Source organism: Amblyomma maculatum, chromosome 1 (assembly GCF_055883805.1).
Source record: "Amblyomma maculatum isolate TAMU_Amacu chromosome 1, ASM5588380v1, whole genome shotgun sequence".
In the NCBI taxonomy this organism is placed as follows: Eukaryota; Metazoa; Arthropoda; class Arachnida; order Ixodida; family Ixodidae; genus Amblyomma; species Amblyomma maculatum.
The window spans coordinates 476,661,711-476,682,497 of record NC_139344.1 but is presented as its reverse complement, the minus strand read 5'-3'; the positions used below and the strand labels follow the sequence as shown (position 1 = coordinate 476,682,497).

The 20,787-nt window shown below is 46.7% G+C and overlaps 1 pseudogene; it reads left to right on the top strand.

Moving 5' to 3' along the window:
- Positions 1–20,787, top strand: part of LOC146210039 (uncharacterized) — a 28,371-nt pseudogene that overhangs the window by 3,968 nt on the left and 3,616 nt on the right.

The window sequence follows — 20,787 nt, the reverse complement described above, 5'->3', positions numbered from 1 at the left end:
GCGGCGAGCTGTAACAGCCCGCACAGAGTTCGAGCAGCGCACGAGCAGACGACTTTCGCAGCTACCGGAAGTGTGTCCGTGACGTCATGGCTGCAGTGGCCGCAGCGAATGGCAGCTTCTGGCTTGCTTGCCAGTCAACATGCCCGTGACGTCACGGTCCTGGGAAATAGTTCCATGCGACACCGCCAAACGACATCCTCTGTGCCCGCGAAGTTCAAAAAACGCTGTTTTTAAAAATTAATAATAAATCACTGGCTTTGTTCTAAGGAGTTATACTTTGGTTTAATGCTCAAAATAATTCGTTCTACACATTGAACGCGTTTATCAGTGTCTTCTTGGGGGCCGTTTCCGTGGACCTTTAAGAACGCGGTGTATCGCAGGGGGAAGTGTATGTTGTGTACAGCAGTGATCGGGAGGTGAGAGATGGATGCGAGCAAGGATGTTCGGGCCGGTGAGGGTAGATGATAATCGCTCCAACTAGGCTGAGCGGTGGGCTTCCGTGAGCTCAGCTAGGGAGTTATGGATGCCCATGTGAAGAAGGCGTTCATTGGAAGTGTAGCGGGGTAAGTTGAGGGCAGCCTTGTACGCCTGTCGGATAAGGGCGTTAACCTTGTCTTCCTCCACCCGCGTGAGGAAAAGGTAGGGGAGCGAATACACAACACGGCTCAGGACAAATGCCTGTACCAGGCGTCTGAGGTCATGCTCGCGCATGCCACGATGGCGATTGGTTATGCGGCGAATGAGGCGGATTGTTTGATGAACCATCACCGTCAGCTTAGTGATGGTTGCGGTATTCTTGCCATTGTTTTGTATCAGAATATCGCCTCTCTCCATACCTGGAGGCCAAGTGCTTCTTTGCAGCAACCATGTTCGGGTTTCGCCCGAATATGTCCGCACAGGACATCCTCCTCCAGCTACACAGAGACGTAATACAACCCACAGCTATGCAACGTAATGACAAAGCCATCCTCGCCCTTGATCTGAAGGGGGCTTTTGACAATGTTAAACACAGTAGCATCCTGGCCAACTCGAGCTCAACCAATTGCGGAGCTAGGGCCTACGCGTATGTAAGAGATTTCCTCTCTAAACGCAAGGCCTTTCTTCAGATTTAGGACGAGGAGTATGGCCCTTACGTCATGGGAACACGGGGAACCCCTCAGGGAGTGGTACTATCCCCACTTCTGTTCAACATAGCTATGATGCGCCTCCCAAGCCAACTGACACGGGTGGAAGGAAATCAACATGCATTTTATGCAGATGACATTACTATCTGGACCACCGACGGGAGCCTTGGGGAAATGGAGGAGCGCCTTCAGCGGGCCGCTTCCATAGTCGATGCGTATGCTATCGACTGTGGGCTCCAATGTGCTCCAGCCAAATCAGAGCTTCTGCATGTTAGAACGAACTCAAAGGATAACACAGCAATACACATCTCTTTGTCGAGAGGTCCTATCAGAGAGGTGGAGGAGAGAGGTGGTGTTCATTCACCACAGACTCAGACCGGACTCCACTATTGCAAAATTCAAGAAGGTAGGCGAACAGGTTCACCGCGTCTCCAACAAGCGGGGCGGTCTGCGGGGCAGGGATGCGCTTCGGCTCGTCCATGCTTTCGTGACTAGCCGGATCCTCTACGCCGTGTCATACCTTCGCACTACTAAGCAATACGATGAGCGAATAGACGCCATCATCCGCAAGGCAACTAAGCGAGCCCTGGATCTCCCGGTGGCTACCTCTAATGCAAAACTCAAGGCTTTGGGGGTGCTCAACTCCTACCAGGAGCTGCGGGAGGCCCATCTCGTGAACCAGTATACGCGGCTCATGCAGACGGCGCCCGGGCGCCGCCTGCTTAGCCGCTTACGTATCCAACATGATTGCACTCCAGAGGAGTCGAGGCGCATCCAAGATCTGTGGCGCGATATCCTCTGGTTATCTCCGCTACCCCGTAACATATGGACACCGACACGCACGAAAGCAGACGACAAGCGCGGGCTCGGGCGCTTGAGGGGCGGTACGGCTCCTGACCCGGTGTATATTGTGTAGACATAGCAGGGCCGTCGCCAACGGGATTTTACACGGCCGCCGTTGTTCACCGGGAAATGCACGTTGATGGACTCTCCTTCCGAGCACAAAATTCAGCGCGAGCCGAGGAAGTAGCGATAGCGCTTGCTGCCGCGGACCCGAATTCAAGGATGATCATAACGGACTCCCGAAAAGCGTGTGTTCATTACTTAGAAGGAGAGATCTCCCCCTTAGCGAGTCGAATTCTAAGGCGGACTGCCACAGCTCCAACGTCAAACAAAATAATTTGGGCTCCTGGCCACCAGGGCTTACGAGGTAACGAAACCGCTGACGCTGCTACCCGAGCGCTTACTCACCGCGGGCTCCTCATCAAAGCTCTTCTGACTCGGAGACAAACCAGCCGCTTCTGCGGTTCAAAGAAATCATAAAGTATTATAGGCAACCTGCAATGGAGTTTGCTGAGACATGTGGTGACACCTGGCGGCCGACGGGGGCTACTACTGAGGCGGCGCAGAAGCTGACGCCGTAAATGTTGCGGCCGCTGTGTTCCTTCTGCGTTCGCGTTTTGTTATCCCAGTGAGTGTGATTTACTCATTTAGTGACTTCAGGGGTCTCGTGCGAGACTTCGGCTACTACGGATGTGAACAAGAATAAAAATAAGCGCAGGGGCGGCGAGAAAGACTGCCACAATCGCGAAGGAAACCCAAGCGTACCGCTTGCTGGGAGAACCTGAAGAGAATGATGAGAGAAGGGAATAGTGGCTGTGAGAGAGTAATGTAACTGAAATTCGTTTTGTTATGGGGCCAGTGGCGTACAGACGCCAAGGAGCTAAAATAAGACCATTGCCCATTGAGCGGAAGAAACGCTATAAACTTCTGACTCGGGAGTCGCACGCTGGTTGGGGCACTCTCCTCAGTACGCGCTCCGCGCTGTAAAATCTGGCGTGTACTAGTATATGCTGTGCAGGATCGAGTGGCATTGTCATTTTAAAGGACGTAATGTCCAGAAAAGCAACAAAGCCGCGCAGCCGCAGCATCGAATTCCAGCCGCGTTTCATCGGAGGCGAAATTTAAAAAAAAATGCTCGTGGATCTGTGAACCGCATTTCTAATGCAGTGTCTATTAGGAACCTCAAAGCCAAAATATGTTCAAAACTTCCAATTACAGATTTGGATAAGCATATTTATCTGTAAAATAGTTATTAAGGCGCTGAAAAAGTCGAAGTGACGGAGTGTGGAGGCCCGTGATACTGTGTACGCGGAGCATGGAACTTCATTCTATCGTTCCGCGCCAAACATTTCTTGCACCGACTGCTCAAGCTGCTGAAGAGTTTCTTGTCCCAGTCGATAGACCGTTCCATCATTAGTAGCAACCGTAAAAAATCCTAACTCTAGCGACCTCATTTAGTGAAGCTTTGCCGTTGAGTACCAGCATTTCCCGCCGGCTTTCCCCAAGCTTGTGGTACGGAGGTATAAAATGCATGCCATTGTTGTTGTTAAGAACTTTATTTTTCCACTTAAACAGGAGGCCCCCTACTCCCCGCCCCCGACACGCAGACCTATGAGACGGAGGCCGGGGCCTCGGTGACCAAATGCTGCAGTTTTCGTTGATGACGCACGCTACAACCACACAGTGCTTGCAATCGCCACGACATCCGTAGCGGGTACAGCACCATGCCTCCTGTAACCTCCGCGGCACTGTCTAAAGGTGCACCACGAACAAACGTGTTCGTCATGGTATTAAACTGTAAAGCGCAACCGCGAGAAAATTGTTATGCTGCTGTAATCAAACAGCAAGAACAAAAAAAAAGAAGAAACGGCGATCAATCTCTTCTCATGATAAGTGGAAGGCTTAGCGCGGAACAAACAAGGACAAGAGAGGCACACAGGACGAGCGCTAACTTACAACTGAAAATTGGAAAGGAAAATGTACGAATTCGAGGAAAAATATGTGCGCATGCTCTATAAAGCCCTGAATTTACATGACTGGAAAGTTAATTCAAGATAATCTAGGGCCACCCAATATAATCTTGGGTGGCCCTAGATTATCTTGAATTATCTTTCCAGTCATGTAAATTCAGGGCTTTATAGAGCATGCGCACATATTTTTCCTCGAATTCGTACATTTTCCCTTCCAATTTTCAGTTGTAAGTTAGCGCTCGTCCTGTGTGCCTCTCTTGTCATTGTTTCTTCCGCGCTAAGCCTTCCACTTATCATGTATTACCAACTAGCCCAGAACTCTACTTTGCTCAATCTGTTCTCAGGTTCTCTCTGAACTTTCAATGTTTTCAATAATTTATTAGTTTCTTAATTCATCATCACATATCCGACTGATGCCTTAAGGCAATGAATTACAAAAAAAAAATCTCGGTCTACTCACGCGAAATTCAAAGTTGTGCGCGCGGGTGTTCCGTCGCGAGCGGCGCACACTTCGCGGTGACGTCGACACAATTCACGTTCTAAACATGACCATTCTCGAACAGGCGGTGTCCTTTTGCCAGTATTGGTTTTCGGAAGTAGCTCTGAAGGCATTTGATTGCCTTAAAACCGCAGAAAATGAGAGCCGAGATGCTTCCCGCCGTACAACGGCGAACGCAACCCGACCGCGCCGGCCGCCTCAGATTAGCCGACGCCGCCGTTGGCGGCGCTGAACGCTGCACTCCACTAAAACCCCTTGATGCTTTGAAAGTTACGCCAACGATTGAACTTTGCCGCCGCCGCGCTACCTCCTCGCCTCCTCCTCGCCCCTTGCGCGCCCCTTCGCTGAAGGCCGGTTCTCCGCCCGATTTCCTGACCGACGATTGGTCTCCCTGCCGTTGCCCTTGGAAACCAACGCGCGTCCGGCGTTTTCCTCGTGTTTTCTTTGTCCTTCGCGCCATTTTTCTCCTAGTCTCGGCAAGCGAATATTGCGCGCTGTACTTTTATTGCAGCGTGCAAGCTCTATGCCGTTCTGTTGCGCGTACAACTGCAGCAAGCGGCCTGAAGATTGTTATGCGGTACTCATGATACCTCAAGACAAGCGTGACGGCTTGCGCACGAGTCAATGGATTCACAAGATTAGTCGAAAGAAGTTTATTCCTAGAAAGAACAGAGTTGTTTGCGACGTAAGGTGCCTTTCTCACTCCCCGTAATAACGCGTCCCCTGACGCTGCGTTTTTTCATTCCTGCTTGCTCCTCAATATTTTTCCGGCGGCAACGTGTTCATTGTATAAAAATAAGGTTGTCCTCTGCAGCATGCTGAATATTCTGCGAGGCTCCAAGGCTCCATCCTTTAACACGATGTCGACTTCTGTGCAGTCAGAAATAGGGCACTGTAATCTGCTTTTTGCTGTCAGAGATAACTGGAAAATTACAGTCTCACGATTGCATTTGTCGCGATTATGCTAGGATCCCTGGCCTCCTTCACTAAAAATCGAAATTTGGGCTTGTAGAGGAGCTAGTCTTTCCAGCTTGTACTTGTAGTGCGCGTCGGTTACTCGGGAGCAAAGAATTCTGGCCCTGAAAAATTTTGGCAAGTAAACCCGAGGTATTGCGAGTAATCTGCACTAGTTAGGTCGTACTGCATTTTTTTTTCCGTTCTTGAATGTGTCTTGCCATGCTTCAACGCACGCGTATGTTAAAAAGTATGCGTTCGTTTTATCAGGAATACGGCCAATGTGCAGAAGGTGTTCACATGATCACACACGCTTCACTTTAACCATGACTACTAGGCGTTGGCAGTGTTGTGCCTGGCCAAAGCCGCCCAGAAATTCAGCCGGACGCCAGACTTCTTCGGCTAACGCCTCCTTCACAAACTCTGGATACTTCTCTGCAAAGCACCAGTGCACTGGAGGCGAGCCGTACCAAAGGGAGAGAAGCGACGTGTTTCAACATGAGCTGAACGTCCAGACAGCACGGCGCGCCGTGGCCCTGACGGTGAACCCTTCTCGCTCCGCGGCATATTTGAAGCGAGAGCGCAGCAAGCTCTCCCATTGGCCCTGCGAAAGTGCTGCCGTCGGATTGGACCATTTTGAGCGTCAACGGTTCTCGGCGACGGAGTCTCAAGTGCTTCCGTTCGAGACTCCGAGTGTGAGTTCGTCACTAGCGTCCATCGGGAGCAGTTCGCCCCCTGACAGTGCGGACGCGGCGGAATCTCCCCGGCCGTCGCTGCGCGAGAACAGTCGCGTATGGCTATGTTAGCTTTCGGCCCCAGTGCCGAAATCCTTGTGTAAATGCATGTAAATAGTGTATAAAGCCTTTTCTTCATCTCACCAACGCCGACTCGGATTAATCGCTACCGCCCAGGGAGCTGACAGCCCTCGTTCACGAAACGGGTGACGAGCGCTGCGTTACCAACTCCTTGGCACTACCCTGTTGACGGTGGGCTACTGTGTGATAACCCCACCGGCACAACATTGGTGGCAGTTGCGGGATCCACTGGCACAACCCTGTTGACGGTGGGCTACTGTGTGATAACCCCACCGGCACAACATTGGATGGCAGCTGCGGGATCGACCGGCGTCAGGCACCTCGGCGCGGTGAGTACCATGAAGTTTCCCTCAAACGCCAGACTTCTCTAACACACAGGGTAGCTTAGAGAAAGGCTGAGCGTAGCATTGTGTTAACCTTGCGTGTTTCAAGCCTACAGGAAGTGTTTTGAAAACCAAGGGATGCTGACAGGGCAATCAGTTTGAGAAAGGCTTGCGCATCTCTTGCTAGGAGCGAGATAGCGAACGTATAGTACACTATTCTAAAACGCCAAACAAGAGGCCGGTAAAAGATGGAGAGTTACAAGGTCAGAGAACTTCTCCAAATTTGTGATGAGTTGGGCATTGATTTGGGCTCAACAAAAAGAAAAAAGGAAATTCTTGAGATCATGCAGGCAGAAGAAGTGACGGTTGTGGAAGCCGCGAGGCCTGGGATGATATTCAAGAGAGAAAAAAGAAAGAGGATCGTGAACGTAGGGAACGTGTAGCCCACCCACCCACTGTGTAGCCCACCACCAGGCTTAGTATTAGGGCACCACTACGAGCAGAAGGCGTGAATCGGCTAAGTATTGGGCGGCTAGTCCTCTTTTTTCTGTTTTCCCCTGCGCATTTGCGCTTTTCACCGTGTTGATATAACGCTCGCAGAGAGATTGTAACTATAAAGTGATGTCTACGCAGTCTCCCGGCCAGGGGCGCTCCCCCTGGTCGGCTTTCATTACTCCTCACGATCTACCTCTGGAAACGTTCCAACGATCTGGCGTTCCAAACATTCCTGTGGCGCTGGTGCCCAAGGATGGCGGATTTATTAAAATGAATAACCCTGGGACTGTTCGAGCTGCTCTCCAGGCAGCCTCTACCCTGTATGACTCGATCACAGAAGTGAGGCAGTTTGGGCGTGGCGGGATACTGTGCCGATCTCCAGACCTCAATTGCGTGAAGGATCTGCTTAAATGCAATTCATTTGGATCACTTCAGGTGAGCAGCTTTATCCCTACTCATCTTGCATGCACAAAGGGATTAGTCCGAGGAGTAGACTCTTCTTTAACTCCAGCTGAGACCCTCGACCTTCTTTCGGCGGCTGGTGTGGTAGCGGTGTACCGTTGCAGCCGGGAGGTTAATAATACGCGGGTACCAACAGAGTCGGTGATTGCCACATTTGCGGGAACTTCATGCCCGTCAGAGATAAAAGCATGGCCATTGATCTTCCGTGTGGATCCTCTTGATTCTAAGCCACTGCAGTGCACTAATTGCTGGCGATATGGTCACAGTGCTCGTGGTTGTAAGTCCTCCGTGCGGTGTTCAAAATGTGGCGATGGTCATCATTCGTCATCATGTTCACAACAACACGACAAATGCTGCCTTTGCGGTGGAGCCCACGCTGCAAACTCCTTGGAGTGTCCATCTCGAAAACAGGAGCTGCAAATTCTAGAGGTAATAGATAGAAAACGCTGTTCGCGTCGTGACGCTGTAATAGAAGTTAAGGACCGATTACACGGTTATGCAGGTGTGTCAGCCCGATCAGGTGTGCCTATGGATGCATCAATCTCAAAGGCGATAATGACTGCAGTGGAAGCATCAATGAATAAAATGGTCGACCGAATAGTTGCTACTGTCACAGAGTGTTTTTCTAACGTTCTGGCAGTTCAGCTAACGCAAGCCCTGCAATCAGGAACAGCCCCTTTCATAGCAAATATGCCCTCTGAAAGCTCTCAACTGCTTGAAAGCACTACTGTTGCTTCGCCTAACAAGGCTGCTCTCCCAGATGACGATGAAAACATTGATGACGCAGAGATGGTAGAATCAGATGTGAGAATTCTAAAACGGTGTGGGTCTCCCATGTCCAATCATTCTTCTCCGCGGTCCCAACCAAAATCAAAGAAACATCAGCATACATTAAAGCCAAAGGATAATATTTTGGGGCAGGCAGTTGCGGCTGCCAAGATTTCACAATCATAGGGGCACTAAGAGTTATCCAGTGGAACTGTCGTTCAATTCTAACAGCTTCAACAGATTTAGTTTACATTTCTTCTCAATATAATCCACACATAATTATTTTGCAAGAAACTTGGCTAACAGCCGAAAAGCATTTCTATTTACAAAATTATCATTCATTCCGACAAGATCGCCAATCAAAAGGAGGAGGTTTAATTATATTTGTCTGTACAAAATTCTGTCACAGGGCTAAGATTTCTTTCCAGTTATCTTCTATAGATTGTGAGTTATTGGCCCTAGACTTTGAAATTCCTGGGCACTGTCCGTTTTCCTTAGTGAATGCTTATTTCCCTAGCGGTGTACAAGATACAAAACCTCTAGATCTACTATTAGTTAATTGTCGAAACTCAGTTCTTCTGGCTGGTGATTTTAATTCGCATCATGTGTCATGGGGCTACAAGACAGATAGTTGTGGCAAGCGTCTTTGGGATTGGATAACAAATAATAACTTTTCCTGTAGAAATTCGGGTTCGGCCACATTTATAAGAAAACACAGTAAATCTGTGTTAGATTTAACTTTTACCTCTCCCAGTCTCTTCGTTAATAATTGGTCGACACTTGATTGTGGCACCTCTAGTGACCACATACCGATTGCGTTTGAGGTTAATCACCCTGTAACTCCAGCGACTTCTCAGTTGAAGTCATTTATAAACTATAATAACTTTCAGTCAACGTTACGCTCTAATCTTGAGTCATTGACTAACACGGATGAAGAAGAAAAATCAAAACGCCTATGCTCGGTGATTGAGGATTGCCGTAAGAAGTCTGAGATCTTGGTACGGAGCTCAAAGGGGAATACTTCAGCTGTTTGGTGGAATGCTGATTGTTCCCGAGAATACAGACGTAGAAAGGCGGCATGGAAACAGCTTCTCCACAACCAGTGCCCGAAAAACTGGCAGGATTACAAGTTCATTGCTGCTACTTTTAAACGTACAGTTGCAAAAGCGAAGGACGAGTATGATGCTAAGCATTTTGATTTCCTTTCTAAATCTGGCAATCGAACTGCTCTTTTTGGTTTTTTACGCTCGCGGAAAAAGATTCCGCACGCACAAAATCTACATTCCTTCATTTTGACTCCACATGAAGCAATAGACACAATTGAAACAATTGCCAAAGGACTGGAGAAGCGTTTCTCGTCTGCACTTCCTTCGGGCTCGATACCTGTAATGCCAATGGAACCAGTTAATTATGATCCCCAAATTTCCGTTTCTGAGCTTTCTCCTATAGTTATGAGATTACCAGCCGCTGCTCCCGGTCCTGATAAAGTAACTTCAAAAATGTTAAAAATTCTTTTTGACGAGTCACCTCAGACGTTATTAGAGCTAGTAAATTATTCCATTAAACATGCTTGGATACACCCAGAATGGAAACTTGCCAAAATAATTCCTTTACTTAAGAATAAAGGCGGTGCCTTGTCCATTGATAATATTAGACCAATTGCATTAACATCAAACATTGCAAAATTAATTGAAAGAGTCATACTTATACGTGTTTCGGAATTCATGAATAAAGAAAATATCCTCAGCCCTTGCCAAATTGGTTTCCGTCAAAAGTGTTCCATCTGGAATGCGCATGCTGATCTCGAAAGTCGAGTTCTTTTAGCGCGACGCCAAAAAATGTACGCTGCGTTGATAACGCTAGATATAGCCAAGGCCTATGATAGCGTTGAGCATAGCATTCTATTGCAAAAATTGAAATCTCTTCAGTTTCCACATTATTTAGTAGCCTGGATATCTGAATTCCTCCAAAACCGAGAATTTTACTGTGCACTAAATGGCGTCCATTCTGGCAGATATAAGCAAGCCAGGGGAGTGCCGCAAGGAGCAGTCCTTTCACCAGTCCTTTTCAACATACTACTCAGCTCAATACCAGTTAATTATGACGTTCGCACTTACGTATATGCGGATGATATTGCGTTTTTTGCAACTGCATCGGATATTCAATCCCTTTATCTCCACTTGCAAACGTACCTAAACTCTATTGAGAATTGGTTGTGTGGCTTGCGTCTCACATTAAATGTCAACAAAAGCGCAGTCCTCGTATTTAACATAAAAGATTCTGTAAGTATGTCTGTAATGTATCAGCAGCAAATAATACCACAGGTAAAATCATTAAAGTATTTAGGGGTCACTTATGATGATAATCTTTCATGGCAGCCCCACATTAACCATATTGCTACGAAAGGGGCTCGGGCCGTGGGCATGTTGCGCCGAATTAGTCGTCCCAGGTCTGGAATGCGGAGAGATGTCCTTTTAATGATTTATATTATGTATGTGCGTCCAATTTTAGAGTTTGGTTCAGTCTTGTTTTCTGGATCAGCAACTTATAAAATTCGACCGCTAGTTCTGTTGGAGCGAGAAGCACTTAGGTTGTGTCTGGGACTTCCAAAATTTGTTGCCAACAATGTGCTCTACCTTGAAGCCCGGATTCCACCCTTGATATATAGATTACAAATTCTAACCGTTCAGACGTACTTAAGGATATATGAATCAGAGTTTCACCGATCTATGTCTATTTTTTGCTGTCAACCGACCTCCTTTTTCGGTGTCCATTGGTCTAAATTTCACACCCCGCAGGTTGTTATGGTCAAAAATTTGCTGGACCCTTTAAATGTTTCCCTTCCTAGTATTCTACCCATACAAACCATCGGTTCATCTATTAAAATTGTCTTTGACGACATATTCCCGAATAATGCTAAAAACTTATCATCCGTTATTCTAAACGGATTATTAGAAGACCATTTAAGAAGTCTTTCTGCTAGTTTAGTTGTAGCTACTGACGCATCTCAAAGTAATGAAAAGGCGGGTGTTGGTATATATTGTCCACATTTAGACTGGTCTTTTTCTGTCCGGCTTCCGGACTTCACCCCAATTTTTGAGGCAGAGTTTCTGGCGGTGGTACTCGCTTTACGAAAATTAGACTCCTCTTTTTCTAAAGTGGCAGTAATTTCCGACTCTCTATCCTTGTGTTCATCTCTCTCTTCGTCGGTGGATTCTGCAATAGTAAAAACCTTTGTCTCCCTGATCCCTAGACATTTGAAAATTGTACATATGGTATGGGTTCCAGGCCACAGCAATGTGACTTTAAATGAATATGCTGACAATTTGGCAAAAGAGTCCCTTAATGGCCCCGTATTATCTATCCTTCCGGCGACCGCGTACATCACCGCAGCGAGGTTTCGAAGAAACGTCCTATTAAATATGAAAAATGGACATCTTTTAAGATCTGATGACTACCTGCATCTAAATTATTCTTGGAATAGAAAATTATGTCATTCACGGCAACTTGAGATTTCACTAACAAGGCTGCGATGCCGTATCCCACCTTTAAATTTCTATCTTTACAGGTCTGGTTTGGCACTGTCTCCCGTCTGCGCATTTTGCGGTGAACAAGAAACATTAGATCACTTTTTATTGTTTTGCCGCCGCTTTACTACGCTGAGAAAGCAGTTGATGGAAAGGCCATTGCAACAGCTTGGCCTTAGTTTAAGCAGCCCGACATTGTTATCATTTGGCGCCACAATCCTTGGGCACAGTCACAGGTCTGTGTTAACTGCCATGCAAAATTTTTTACTTGACTCAAATCGTTTGCCTTGCTAAATATTTAAACATCACTTGCTCTAAAATTGTAGTGTCAATCTCCCGTGAGTGTTACCACTTTTCATTTTATATTTCACTTATCTCCCGTTTTGTTTCCTTTGCTCTACCCCTCAAATCATTTTTTTTTTATGCAAGTATATTAAAAAAAAAAAAAAAAAAAAAAAATCTTTGCTACCCAATTCTTGGCCGATCCCCCTCTGTGGGTATGTGCCATAAGTTATTTGGACAACAACAACAACAACAACAACGTCACGAGAAAGAGGACGCCCGCGTATGGCAACTGATGCAGCTGGAGGTTTCAGCACATAGAATGAGCGTGGAAAAGATTAAAGCTTTTAATGCCATTCATTGTAACGGTTCAATACCGCGAAACTGTCCACCACCGTTCCTCATCGCCGAGGATATGGCAGTGTATTTGGAAGATTTCGAGCGTGTCTGCAAAAGTAAGCGCTTCGAGCGAGATACTTGGGCACAAAAATTGGTAGCTATTCTCTCCGCTGAGGCGTCGGAAGAAATCAAGCGCGTGATAGATGTTGACTTGAAAAGCTACGATTACCTGAAAGAGTCATTACTGAAAAGACATCGGCTGTCACCAATGGAACTTAGGGACAGGTATCAGCGTGAGAAAAACTGTACCAAAACGTACTTCGATTTGGCGTATCAGTTGAAAGCCGCTGTAAGCGAATGGCTAGAAAGTCAGGAAGTCTCGGAGCAAATTGTGCTTGCACCAGAGAATGAGACACAACTTGGGGAAGCGGCCGAGCAAAGCGACCGCAGCAGCGAGCTGATCGAGTCTCGAACAGAAGTGTCTAGGGTTACCTTGGTCAAGCCACTGGCAGCTGAGACGGTTGGAGCCGACTCCATCGGCGAGAAATCCGCAGTGACACCGTCCTGCACGCCGCCTCACGTAGCTGTAAGCAATCCGATTCCACCAATCGAGAGTGGGGAATTGGCAGTAACTCAACCGCCTGACAACTCAGAAGCAGCAGTTGTACAGCGTGGCGGAGATGTAGTCAGGCTAGGAGACGACAAATTGGCAATTTCCGAAGTCAGAGTCGACGTAGATCATGACACACAGAAAAACGAAGTTGCGCTCATGGAAACTGCGCAACTCACAAGTGTTGAACAGCTAAGGCAGAACGATGACGCGGACACTGTCGAGAGCCACAACAGCGAGCGACTAGACAGGAGCCATGAATATTCCTGTCCTGACGCGCTCAATTGTATTGGCGAAAACAATAACCGTAGTGCGAACATGGACCTCACGCGATCCGAAGCGCCGCAGCTGTCGGACGAATGTGATCGTGCGCCGGTTAGCGCTGAGCGATGCGGCACACCGGCAGATCAGTGTAACTTGAGTGGCGGGCCTGCAGAGGATATGCCTAGCTCGGGGGCTGGCGTGAGCGAGCCTTGTCCTTGTTCGGACGCGACTGGCAGTGAGTCACGCGCTGCTGGCCGCGATGTAGACGCGGCACCGCACTCCGACGATGTCGGCGCCATACCCGCTCCGGTTACCGGGAGCTTGAAAGAGCAGGCACCAAAAGAAAGAAAGCAATCATTCAAGTGCAGCCGCCGAAAAAAGCGGAAAGGCAAGTGCATGAAAGAATGCTGTCACCGAAAGGTGAGAAAACACAAACGATTGCGAAAGGAAAAGAAGCGGCGATCTCAGCGGCACAAATGCACCCGTGCTGAGAAAATGCGCGATTGGTGCGCAAAGCGTAAGGAACGAGACAGATCGTTCAACAAAGCGAGTAACTTGTGCTCGTCTGTTCTTTCACGCACAAAGTGGAAAGAAAGGTCTCATAGAGAAATGGACAGTCGAGGCTGTAGCGGAGGGAGGAGAGCCAAACCGCCCGAATACTGCTACGCATTCTGCCGCCTGCGGAAGAGTGCAACAGAGTGCGAACTCGGATGCTTTGAGTCATGCATTCGAGACACAGCTACCTTCGACGAGCGTTTCGTCGCTAACGGTAATGCTCTAGGCAGATCGGGGCAAAATTGAATGACCTCCTTGCTTCCTCAGTTATGGTCTACGGTCCAAGCGATTTCAAGGAGACTCTTTTCCATTACTGATTGATAATTTTCCTTGCTACTTAATGTATCTTTAATATGCAAAATTGTTGTTTGAACCTTGTGTACTGCATCCTATACACTTGTCTCTTGTTGTAGTGGGAGCAAAAAGGGGACAATAATTTAGCTAATTGAATTTGAAATTTTGCCTCTGTCTGGTGTTTGACGGGTGACCGAGGGTACTTGCTTGAGTTGGGTGTTGCCTGTTGTCGATCGGTTTTGCAAGCCGCAGAAAAGTCTACCGTTACCAGTGGCGAGTGGCAAGGGCATCGGAGCGACCCGAGCTAAGTTGATCGACGTGCCCCGGCAACAAGGCTGTCTGCAGAGATCCTGACCTGGCGAGTGGAACCCGAGGCACGTGAGGCTACCTGGCGCCCGGACACTGTACGTGAGCTTGGAGAAACCTGGCGAACGAGCGCGCCCGGCATCCGAGCCACATGCGAGCAGCTCGTCTTCCCGGCGCATTGTCTGATGGCGGGGGTGCTGTTGTGCCTGGCCAAAGCCGCCCAGAAATTCAGCCGGACGCCAGGCTTCTTCGGCTAACGCCTACTTCACAAACTCTAGATACTTCTCTGCAAAGCACCAGTGCACTGGAGGCGAGCCGTACCAAAGGGAGAGAAGCGACGTGTTTCAACATGAGCTGAACGTCCAGACAGCACGGCGCGCCGTGGCCCTGACGGTGAACCCCTTCTCGCTCCGCGGCATATTTGAAGCGAAAGCGCATCAAGCTCTCCCATTGGCCCTGCGAAAGTGCTGCCGTCGGATTGCACCATTTTGAGCGTCAACGGTTCTCGGCGACGGAGTCTCAAGTGCTTCCGTTCGAGACTCCGAGTGTGAGTTCGTCACTAGCGTCCATCGGGAGCAGTTCGCCCCCTGACAGTGCGGACGCGGCGGAATCTCCCCGGCCGTCACTGCGCGAGAACAGTCGCGTATGGCTATGTTAGTTTTCGGCCCCAGTGCCGAAATCCTTGTGTAAATGCATGTAAATAGTGTATAAAGCCTTTTCTTCATCTCACCAACGCCGACTCGGATTAATCGCTACCGCCCAGGGAGCTGACAGCCCTCGTTCACGAAACGGGTGACGAGCGCTGCGTTACCAACTCCTTGGCACTACCCTGTTGACGGTGGGCTACTGTGTGATAACCCCACCGGCACAACATTGGTGGCAATTGCGGGATCCACTGGCACAATCCTGTTGACGGTGGGCTACTGTGTGATAACCCCACCGGCACAACAGCAGGTTACCTTCGCTTTGAAAGCTGGAGCTCTAAAACCGCGATTCCGCGTATTTACTGAGAGAAAAGTCTTCCCATCGATGCCAAATCAGCCGGAATCATTGCATCAATTTTCTGTATTTACGAAATTTAAACAATCAATAATGATTATAGTTATGATGTAAAAAATAGGGGAACATTTTGCGAGCAACAATTCTTAGCACTGTAACATATTACTCATTTCAATTGTATGCAAGAAGATTTTTTTTTTCACCTTGCCTGAGTGATTAAATCATCGCTCTCTATGTTCTCGCTACATTTCACTGAAGACAAGTTTGAGTCGCCAATATTACACGAACTCGAAAAAAAACTGAGGCCCAACGCAGTTCCATCAATTTTCTCTCACCAACCTGTCCTGAAGTAAAGGAAGTCTCCTCGACAGAGACATGAACCTCGCGCTGATAGTAGTCAGTTATTTCAGTGGCTTGCTCTTTTCCCACCTCCATTTATGAGAAAGCAAGAAAGTATAAGAATTAAAAGTCAATGTATAGTTGTCGCGTCAGATATTATGAGATAATGGAGAAATGACTGACAACGTAAGTCAATGAAAATGGAAGTATATCAATGGGTCATGGGACGGCATCAGATTAAATAGTGATGGTTATGAATAGTGATAGGTAATGATGGTGGCTGTTACGGATAATAATAGTAAATTATAGTAATAGGCCCGGATAGTGAGGTGATAGTGTTCGTTGCGGATAGTGACAGTTACGATAGGTCACTGGCATTAGTAGATATAGTGATAGATAGGATAGCGATAGTTAATGAATTGGCAGTTATATGTTTTCTCATTTCCGCACGTTGAAGACTTATGTGCACCCTGTAATGTTTTTATTTGATTGTTGCGTTCAATGAAATCACGCTCTTTTACATAGCGCATGAGGCCGCAGCATGCTTGCCCCAAAACTTCAGTGTGTCGGCAATAGGGCCCACCACTTCTCCCAGTGTACCCTGGTGTCTTTTAACCACACGCGAAGTCAGTGGGTGACCGCGTACTCATAAAATTATTTAATTCCTACATCAGCATCATATCAAGACTGCCGTAGCAAACCTGTTCCTTACCTCGAAGCGGCAAGGAACAGCTCAAAATTTGGTTGTATACAGAATTACCTGATTAACGCAGATTATCGCGGATCGCTAACTAGCACAGTGCCATTACACTTGGCCTAAGCTTGCAAACGGTATACGGCTCGATGTTGCAGCTAAAATTTAGATTTTATTTGCAATTTACTACATATCAATTAATTTGGCCCAGTAATTGATTAAAATACATGTACAATTAACTAATAATCAAATCTCATGGTTGATCACGTGATATATACTATGCTTAGAGAGATAGCTTGACAGTAGCGAAATAGACTAAGTCCTGCTTTGACCATCTCTGATCTTGAAGTTCAAAGCACCAGCCTGGATCGTTTTCCGAAGTTTTACCGCGGTGAAAGATTTCATGCTCTAAAGAAACACAAAGTCAGAGGCAGTACTGGATTAGGTGCACAAAGTAAAACCTTATCATGTGACTTAAAAAGTGTGTACAGCACAGAACTCGCCCGAAAGCTTTGTTTATCAGTATTCCCCATTCAAACAGTTCAAAGAAGAAACCAATCAATTCATGAACTTTACTTTCGGCATTCTCAATGTTTTTCTCGCAATTTTTCAAAAATTTTGTGCACTCCTGGAGCGCAGACCTGGCCGAAAAGCTCGCGCTTCACTCACTGCTGCGGCCGGCCGGCGGGTGACAATGAGAAAAAGCGTGTCGTGCGCAGCGCTTGCCGCCGCCGCGCGAGGAGAATCGAGGAGGAAAGCGCGGCGCAGAGGAGATTGTCGCTACTTTCAAATTATGAAGGGATTTTACACTCCACACACTCCACTAAAAACCCTTAATAATTAGAAAGTAGCCACACTCTCCTCCGCGCAGCGCTTTCCTCCTCGATTCTCCTCGCGCGGCGGCGGCGAGCGCTGCGCACGACACGCTTTTTCTCCTTGACGCCCGCCGGCCGGCCGCAGCAGTGAGTGAAGCGCGAGCTTTTGGGCCAGGTCTGCGCTTCAGGAGTGCACAAAATTTTTGAAAAATTGCGAGAAAAGCATTGAGAATGCCGAAAGTAAAGTTCATGAATTGCATGGTTTCTTCTTAGAACTGTTTGAATGCGGAATACTGATAAACAAAGCTTTCAGGCGAGTTCTGTTCTACAGACACTTTTTTTATTTATTTATACACAGTACCTACAGCGCCCTCACAAGAGCATTATTGTAGGTGGGAACATCATAAATAAGAACGAACATCTAGTACACAATAAATTATGCAAATGATGTGGTCTACACAGACCGCATTTAATTTTTAAGTCTCATGATAAGGTTTTACTTTGTGCACTTAATCTAGTACTGCCTCTGACTTTGTGTTCGTTTTTTTTAGAGCGTGAAATCTGTCACCGCGGTAAAACTTCGGAAAACGATCCAGGCTGGTGCTTTGAACTTCAAGATCAGAGAAGGTCAAAGCAGGACTTAGTCTATTTCGCTATACTGTCAAGCTATCTCTCTAAGCATAGTATATGTCACGTGATCAACCATGAAATTAGATTATTGGTTAATTGTAAATGTATTTCGATCAATTACTGAGCCAAATTAATACATATTTAGTAAATTGCACTTGAAATCTAAATTTTAGCTGCAACATCGAACCGTATACCGTTGGAAAACTTAGGCCAAGTGTAATGGCACTGTGCTAGTTAGCGATCCGCGATAATCTGCGTTAATTAGTTAATTTTGTATAAAACCAAATTTTGAGCTGTTCCTTGCTGCTTCGAGGCAAGGAACAGGTTTGCCACGGCAGTCTTGATATGATGCTGATGGAGGAATTAAACAATTTTATGAGTACGCGGCCCCTCACTGACTTCGCGTGTGGTTAAAAGACAGCAGGGTACACTGGGAGAAGTGGTGGGCCCTATTGCCGACACACTGAAGTTCTGGGCAAGCATGCTGTGGTCTCATGCGCTATGTAAAAGAGCTTGATTTCATTGAACGCAACAATCAAATGAAAAAATTACAAGGTGCACATAGGTCTTCAACGTGCGGAAATGAGAAAGCATATAACTGCCAATTCATTAACTATCGCTATCCTATCTATCACTAAATCTACTAATGCCAGAGACCTACGTAACTGTCACTATCCGCAACGAACACTATCACCTCACTATCCGGGCCTATTACTATCATTTACTATTATTATCTGTAACAGTCACCGTCATTACCTATCACTATTCATAACCATCACTATTTAATCTGATGCCGCCCCATGACCCATTGCTATACTTCAATTTTCATTGACTTACATTGTCAGTCATATTTCTATTATCTCATAATATCTGACGAGACAACTATACATTGACTTTGAATTCTTATACTTTATTGTTTTCTCATAAATGGAGGTGGGAAAAGAGCAAGCCACAGAAATAACTCTCTACTATCAGCGCGAGGTTCATGTCTGTGTCGAGGAGGCTTCCTTTACTTCAGGACAGGTCGGTGAGAGAAAATTGATGGAACTGCGTTTGGCCTGTTTTTTTTTTCGAGTTCGTGTAATATTGGCGGCTCAAACTGGTCTTCAGTGAAATGTAGCTAGAACATAGAGCGATGAGTTAATCACTCAGGCTAGGTGAAAAAAAAATCTTCTTGCATACAATTGAAATTAGTAATATGTTACAGTGTTAAGAATTGTTGCTCCCAAAATGTTCCCCTATTTTTACATCATAACTATAATCATTATTGATTGTTTAGGTTTCGTAAATACAGGAAATTGATGCAATGATTCCGGCTGATTTGACATCGATGGGATAACTTTTCTCGCAATAAATGAATACGCGGAATCGCGGTTTTAGAGCTCCAGCTTTCAAAGCGAAGGTAACCTGCCAACGCCTAGTAGTCATGGTCAAAGTTAAGCGTGTGTGATCATATGAATGATGTGATGTGTGTGATGTAGAATCGGCAATGCGAAAAGTAAAGACGCAGTATACTGTACTAATGGGCGACTTCAATGCCAAGGTAGGGAAAAAACAGGCAGGAGGCAAGGCAGTAGGTGACTATGGCATTGGTTCTAGGAATAGCAGGGGGGAGTTACTAGTTGAGTTTGCAGAGCGCAATAACTTACGAATCATGAATACCTTCTTTAGCAAACGGAAGAACCGAAAATGGACATGGAAAAGTCCTAACGGAGAGACTAAAAATGAAATCGACTTCATAATGTGGTCAACCCCCGCCATTGTGCAGGATGTAGAGGTAATCGGGAAAGTTCGATGTAGTGACCACAGGATGGTGAGGTCCCGAATTAGCCTAAATCTGAAGAAGGAACGCAATAGATTAGTAAGAAAGAAACCCATCAACGAATTAGCGGTGAGGGGGAGGGCAGAAGAGTTCAGGATCTCGCTACAGAATAGGTATTCAGCTCTAACTGAGGATGGCGACATTACCCTAGAGGCAAGGAACAATAATTTCAGAGATATCATTACTGAGTGCGCGGTAGAAGTAGGCGGTAGGATAGTTAGAGAGGATACCGGTAAGCTGTCTAAGGAGACGAAAGATTTGATTAAGAAACGGCAGAGTATGAAAGCTTCCAATCCAACAGACCAGATCGAATTGGCCGAGATATCAAAGCTAATCAATAAGCGCAAGGTGGCCGATATAAGGAAGTATAACATGGAGAAAATTGAGCATGCTGTAAAGAACGGGGGAAGCCTTAAAGCGGTAAAGAAGAAATTGGGCATAGGCAAAAACCAGATGTATGCGATAAGGGACAAGGCGGGCAACGTCATCACTAATATGGACAAGATAGTCAAAGTAGCCGAGGAGTTCTATACAGATCTCTACAGCAGCCAAAGTAGTCAGGACCGTAATGAGATTGGCGGTAGGGAAAAACAGTCAGACGTTCCACCAGTGACGAAGGACGAGGTCAAGAAAGCACTAGAAACTATGAAAAGGGGGAAATCAGCTGGAGAGGATCAGATAACTACAGATTTGCTGAAGGACGGGGGGGATATCGTGCTAGAAAAACTGGCCACCCTGTATACGCAGTGCCTGGTGTCATCGACGGTACCGGAAGCATGGAAGAATGCAAACATTATCCTCATTCACAAGAAAGGGGACTCTAAGGACCTTAAAAATTACAGACCAATCAGCTTACTGTCTGTTACGTATAAGGTATTTACTAAGGTAATCGCTATTAGAATCAGGACAACCTTAGACTGCAATCAAGCAAAGGATCAAGCAGGGTTTCGGAAACGGTACTCTACTATCGATCATATCCATACCATCAATCAGGTGATAGAAAAATGCGCGGAATATAACCAGCCCTTATACATAGCATTCATTGATTACGAAAAAGC